This window comes from Scatophagus argus, chromosome 7, assembly GCF_020382885.2.
Source record: "Scatophagus argus isolate fScaArg1 chromosome 7, fScaArg1.pri, whole genome shotgun sequence".
Classification (NCBI taxonomy): domain Eukaryota; kingdom Metazoa; phylum Chordata; class Actinopteri; family Scatophagidae; genus Scatophagus; species Scatophagus argus.
In genome coordinates this window covers 22,392,966-22,400,079 of record NC_058499.1, presented here as the reverse complement: position 1 = coordinate 22,400,079, position 7,114 = coordinate 22,392,966, and positions in this window count along the sequence as shown.

Sequence of the window (7,114 nt, the reverse complement as noted above, 5' to 3'; positions counted from 1 at the left end):
ACTGGCACTGGCCTTGAACTCTCTGAAACTTGAGGAAATTTTTCCTCAAATAATTTCACCATCAAAGTAAAGATTGAAGAGATAAACCTGCAAAGCTGACTAAAAGGTGGTGTTTTGACATAAAAGCTCAGCATTGGTATGCAAGAGCTAAAACTTTCAGAGGTTATCACCAGGACAATCTCTCCTCAGATCATGGAAATGTTTTCCAAAAATAGCCAAAGGAACTAGTGTCACTTGGGTTGTAAACGTAAACTGCCTGAGCTAATATGGCTAGCATGCTAACAGCAGCAGTCACCCTGTCATCCCTGTCAGTGTTCTCTTGGCTTTACTTTAAGAGGATAACCATGTTGGAGGTGATTCTTCCAGCTTTTCACTCCTTTCATCTGCCGCTGCCAGAAACTATTAAAATTTCAGCTCAGGGCTGGAGCAGCTTCTTCCTGTTTGGCTCATACAGCAGTGGAGAACTAAAGAACAACTTGTGATCAGAGGTTGTCAGCTAAACTCCAGAGACTGACAGGGTAAATCCCACCCTCATTATCCCCACCAAGGTGCCCTTGAGCAAATCCCTTATTCCATTCTGCTGCAGTGGAGTTGCTCACTGGCAGTTGGGGCAGCACCTTTCACAGAACCTGTTCAAGGCAGGACTGATGCACTGTTTTTCTGTTCTGCAGAGGTAGCAGCAGCGCCTGCAGTTGTCTGTGACATCTGCACAAAAGGAGCGAGCCAGCAATCTGGCAGAACGGGACAGGGCTGTGACGTGTTGAAAAATGTTTTATGTGTGTGACCCATAATTGGGAGATCATTAAAGCACCTAGCAGCAATTAGTAGCTAACACAAAGAAGAAGCAGAGCAGGTGAAAATGTCTGCAAACTGGGGAGATAATGAGGTCCTTAACCCCCAGGAGAGGACAAGATCATCTGCCGTACAACAGGGACGGTAGGTGATTGTTACTGCCATGTTATTCCACTGATTAGAAAGTGCTACTCAACACATATGTAAAATGTCACATTAGATGCCAGCTCTAGATTTCCCTCCAAATCTAACCCAGAGGCACAAAATGAAAAGCACAAGAGCGGCTGCTGGAGCTAGCATGGCTAACAGGCTAACAACATTAACATTAACAACTCTCAGTGATTTTTATCACTTTTTTACTGTTGCTTGTATAATATTGCCAGGCAGCTATTAAACAAGAATATAAGCAAAAAGAACATCCCGGATGAGAAGTCAGTCTTGATGAACCTGTGTCAAAGTTCTTCCAGTCTGATCTCCGGAGTGGTGTGGAGATAGCAGGTCAATCTGAAATCAGACATGAATGAAATTAATGGGGCAGTGCAGTGGTTAGCACTGTTGCCTCATAGCAAGAGGGTTCCAGGTTCGAATCCCGGTCTGGGCCCTTCTATGTGGAGTTTGCATGTTCTCCCTGTGTCTGCGTGGGTTTTCTCCGGGTACTCCGGCTTCCTCCCACAATACCAAAAACATGCACATTAGGTTGACTGGCTACTCTGCATTGCCCCTAGGTGTGAGTGTGAGTGTGTGTGGTTGTCTGTGTGTTGGCCCTGCGATTGACTGGTGACCAGTTCAGGGTGGACCCCGCCTCTTGCCTGTAGTCAGCTGGGATAGGCTCCAGCGATATGGAAAATGGATGGATGGATGAAATTAATGGGAAGCAAATTTTGCTATGAATAAGTAAGTCATAACTCCTGTGGGCTTATTGTTAATTATAGGGAATTAAAAACCTGTTTGAACCTAACAACTAAATGTGGTTGTAATGTAACCAGCCTATCTGCCAACAGCCAGTACTGAAAATTGTGTACTTTCATATCAATAATGTAGTCATATTCATGATGGTTAGATGCAAATATGTCATTTTCAGAACTGAAACTGGGACATTTATTCAGACATTTTTCACACATTTATTGCTAGTTTATCTCAAAACTTACACCACATTTAAAAATAATAAAAGTCTATTTCTCATACACTCCATTTCTTGTGGTTCCCTTGTTGTTCTCTTGGCTGTACTGAAGAGGATAACCATGTTGGAAGTGATTCTTCCATCAGCCTTTCACTCCTCTCATCTCCCACTGCCAGAAACTGTCAAAGCTTCAGCTCAGTCTGGGCTGGAGGAACATCGGCTTCTTCCTGTTTTGTGCCACAGAGCAATAAAACAGATTCCCCTCCAAATCCAACCCGGAGGCACAAAATGAAAAACACAGAGAGGCTGCTGGTAGAATCTGCCAGCCATTAATTAATAAGTTACTGATGTTAAAATAATAATAATATCGTTAAAATCACCACAGCGAGTGAGGACAAGTAACAATGAAATGAAAAATATTTTGTTGCTATATTTTCTGTTGACTCAGCACTTACTCTGTAGTTAATAGTAATCTATCCTGCTGCGGCTTTGCTGTACTCATGTCAGAATTTTTATCCTCTTGAAACAACTTGAGTCTTTGACAGTGAAGGAATGCAGCCTCTTGAGAAACAAACTCCACTGAGCACTTCCAGCTCTGTGTGTGTGTGTGTGTGTGTGTGGAATGAGTTGTGCTGAGCTGTACCAGGACCTAAACATCACACAGTATCGTCTCTGCTTCCACAGATCCCAGAACAACATGACCGCAGAGGATGTCTCTGTCTTTTTTATTTATTTATTTTTATCCTGTCTTGTACTCTTTCCCTCCGTTTCTTTATTCTCTGCCCCATCATGGACATCTGTATCTGTTTATTTGTTTGTTTATATACTTTTTTCCTTACTTTCTTCTTTGGGAAAATCAAACACCGCTAACACTGTCAGTTTTACTCATCTTCATAAACTTAATTGCTTATTACATTTTTGGAAACCAGGGGAAAGTGATGGAAATATTACAATAAGAGCACTCATAGCTGGGTTATACCACAAGGGGGCATAACTTTACTCTAACCAACTATCAAAACATCATTAAAACCAATAGTCAGCTATATGTTCTACTCTGTCTTCTGTCCCCTTTCAGTCCTTTTGTGTGCACTCTGTCATATAAATACAATATAAATATGTTATATTTTTTTGTTTTTGTACATAGTCTTTTGTTACAGTACATAGTAAATTAAATTAATAAGACATATTCAGATGGGCAGATGATGAAAACACATGATTGTGTTCAAGTTTGCTTACTTTCTCCCAAAAGGCCAGGAAAATAAGGCACAGTGTTTCTCTAATATCATACAGTACGTGGTTAATGTGCTGATAAACCATTTGAATGTGTTTTCTTTATTTTTTGGACTTGTAAAAGTATTGTATACACTCAGCATTCTGGATTTTACACTGTATGAGCTTTCTTTCTTAAGCACATGTGGGTTAGGCGGGACGTAATTATATGCATGATACAAAAATAAACACTTCATTCATTCATTCATAGGTTCAGTGGTTTATTTATACTAGACATTATTGAAAGCTGTAATATGTAGGAGTACAGACAGGTACTCCGAACACTTTGGGGTACAGCAGCTTTCTGTGTCTCCACTCTTGTGTTTCATATTCTGGTCTGGCCATATAAAGCTCTAGCTCATCTGACAAAGCTCCTATGGGCATCCTTACATTAGACCTACACAGTTATTCAGGGTGATTAGAGTTCTGCTAACCTGGGCACAGATAGGCCTGGAATTACATTAAGTGATCAAGTTTAACAAACCAGTCAGAAGTTGTAAGTAATTAAGTAATTAACAGGTGCATGAAAAAAAGGAGGCAGGTGTTAATCACGCAGTCTGTACCAACACACACACACACGCACACACACACACACACAGTCCCCAGGAGGACTCAGGTAACTTAAATTCAAACGCCTGTGTAGATGGACCTGTGGGTGTGGAGGGCCTGCATCACATTGGACGCTTGCTGTCCACAATCAGTCAGTTAAATAAACAGTTCTGCTATGTCATGCAATAAGCACGTATCCTACCTGTCAGCTGTGTGCTGCAGATCACCACAACGGACAACATTAACATTTGTTTTGGGGTTTCCTTGGGTTTGTAAAGGTCTAGTTTGCAGTTTCTGCTGCTAAACAAAGAATGCAATTAGCATGAGATCGTGAGTCGCTGTCTTCGTTGTTAAACACCTATTACTGCTTTTGAAAAACTCAGTAATGTTTACTGACGGGGAAATGTTTCAACATGTTTTTCAAGTTTTAACCACATTCGCCAGCAACCTTCCTCACTCCGTGACTGTTTCCTGGAAGTTATAGTGACACGCAACCAAATGAAATACACTGTTAGCTTGAATGAAATAACAGATTGCTCTGGGCTTGATCATTGTTGGAAACATCTGGGATAATGTAAGAACACAGCTCAACACAATATTCAACAAATAGGTTGTTAATCCTAGTGAACAGTTAATGCTTAGTCTAGTTGTTTCTAGCCATTTTAATGTAGAAATTATTACAACATTAACAACCTTCATAATTGGTACACTTTGTAGTAGCTGAAACACTGTCTGAGACCAGCCTAAGCTAACTGCAAGCGTAACTACAGAAATATTCTGACTAGCTGAGCACCGGGAAGGGTTGATGTACTGGGTTTTTCTCCCAGTACTTCGTCTGGGGCCTAATCCATGTTTTCTATATCTGCTCTAAGTAGACCATTTAGATACAGCGTCTAATATGACTACTCAAAGTGGACAAAACTGCAGTTACACTGACCAGCTATCTCACTTCAAAGGCCTGCAGCGGCATGAGGCTGGGACAGACAAACACCAACACACACACACACACACACACACACACACACACACACAGAACAGAGAGATGAGAGATATAGGCCTTGTCCGACAGCTGAGATATAGCACAAAGAGCCCTGGGGAGTTTCAGGGGATTTCCACTGAGGGAATCGGACACGTTGTCTGATTTACGCTAACACTTTGGCTAAACTTGTGATAAAAGTTCACAAAAGAAACATTGCTGTATCTGTCTCAATCAATCTCTGCCTCCATCTGTCTCTGTCTCGGTTTTCTGCTCTGCTGCCTTCTCTCTCTTTCTCTCTCTCTCCATAAAAATGGTTATGAGTTACTACTTTCATAAATGTGACTGTTGCTGTTTGTCGTCTTATTGATAAAATTTCCTCTCTAAAAAAAAAAAAAAGCACTGTCCTAAGTTAAATCAACAGATTTTTAACGTAGAAAAGAGGATAACGGAGGACATAGAGGGATGAGAGCCACGAGAAGAGTGAAGAAGTTGAGAGAAGCCGAAAGAAAACACGTTCATTTTTATCTGCCTTTACTGCGCCTTTTTTTCACTGAGAGGACAGCCAAGGAATGCAATGAGGAATCTGGTGAGAGATAAAGAGAGGAAAGTGGATGGTACTGTACTGTGTGTATGTGTGTGTGCTGATTGTGCACACAGAGTTTGCTTTTTTTATTTATTATTTTTTTTTAATTTTGAACCACTGTTTCTTTTCTTTGTCACTCACAGATCTGCTCAGTAACAACGTTCTAATTCTGTTTTTAAAAGTAGAAAGGGTGATTTTAGTCACAAAAAGAACAGGATAAAGTGAAGAAGAAAACATTCTCATGTGTGTTATGGGAGGCAACCTCAGTCAAGGTCAGCTGATGTATGGACTGTGTGCACATATTTCATTTCAACATTTTTTTCTTCTTTCTTTCTTCTTTTTTTCGCAAGATATTGCAACTTCAGGACAATGTTATATTTATAAAAAAACAATAACTGGATCCTCCTAATGATAGAATTATACATAATGAGGCCATCAGTATTTCATGGATATTATCTCTTGTGTGTCAAGCGTAGCTGATATTTTAACACCATGGACAGACTGTTAAGTGAAGATGTGAGCTCAAGGACGATGATATTGCTGACTAATAAATAAATGATGACTGAAGTTAAAAAACAACAACAATCTTTTAAATGAATAAATAAAGACCACAGAGACAAACTGTATCAAAACAGTCCCATTACATTTACACAGAGAGAAAGCATCATTTCCAATTATCTCACACACTTGAGTACAAAATGGTTCACTGACATTTGCTGTTTTATGACTCAAATATTAAAACACACGAAAGAAAGAGATCCGAAAGTATGAACAATTCTTGGATCCACCCAAAGAAAAAATCTAAAATATATCAGTTAAGTTACATATTTTCCCCCATGGAAAGAGTTCAGTTCCCATGGTGAAGACGTATTATTTACATCTTGACCGTAATGTCCCAGCCACAGAGCCAGTGTGACCCAGCAGACATACTTTAGAGCTTGCAGTGTTGAAAACACTGCCAAAGTCCAGCAATATTTACACACCACAGAAACAAGAGACGCAGACGATTTAGCTCTAAGAGCACTGCTAGGAAAAAAAAAAATACAATCTTCACATCCTCACATTACTCAAAAACAAAAATAGTTCAGCTGCTTAAAAACAACCATAAAGGCATAGCTGTGTTTGCAATGTATATTTTAAGGTGATAAGAGAACTGCAAACACTGCATGGGATGCAAATGGATCACTTATTTTGATCTCTTTAATTCAAACCCAGCATCGTTTTTTTTTTATGGTATAACTGAGACATTATAAGAAAAGGCAGAGAGACTGAACGACACCTCACTCTCCATCATTCATTCCAGGGAAAGCAATTTATGTCTACTAAAAGATAATAAATAAACCTTCTTAGAGTAGTTCAAAGTAATAGATATTTACAACAGCTGAAGGCGCTAAGCTGTAAGAGCTTGTAGTGTGTAGCTGACCACAACCTTTGACCTGTCTGTACACATGGTGCCGGATGGTGGCAAGAAAACAGACAATAACTGGAGATGAAGACATGTTATAATATGGTTGGAATGGAAACAGTTTTGTCAAGATTATGTTTTGATGTTAAAAAAACATACCAACATTCACTCTGGGCATTAAGGCCTTCTTGGAGCTAAAGTAAATGTAACGTAAATCTAATTGGGTTTGTGCACTATTTTACATTTACACCCGGCTGACACGCATTATTGACAACAGAAAAATGTTACAACAACTGTTGCTCTTTTCAGTTATTTCACATTTTGTGAAATGTGAAAACTGAAAAAATTCAAAATTACAGGACACATTTCTTCAAAGGGTAGGTCGGTTGATAATCTGTATTCTAGCTCGATAGTTGA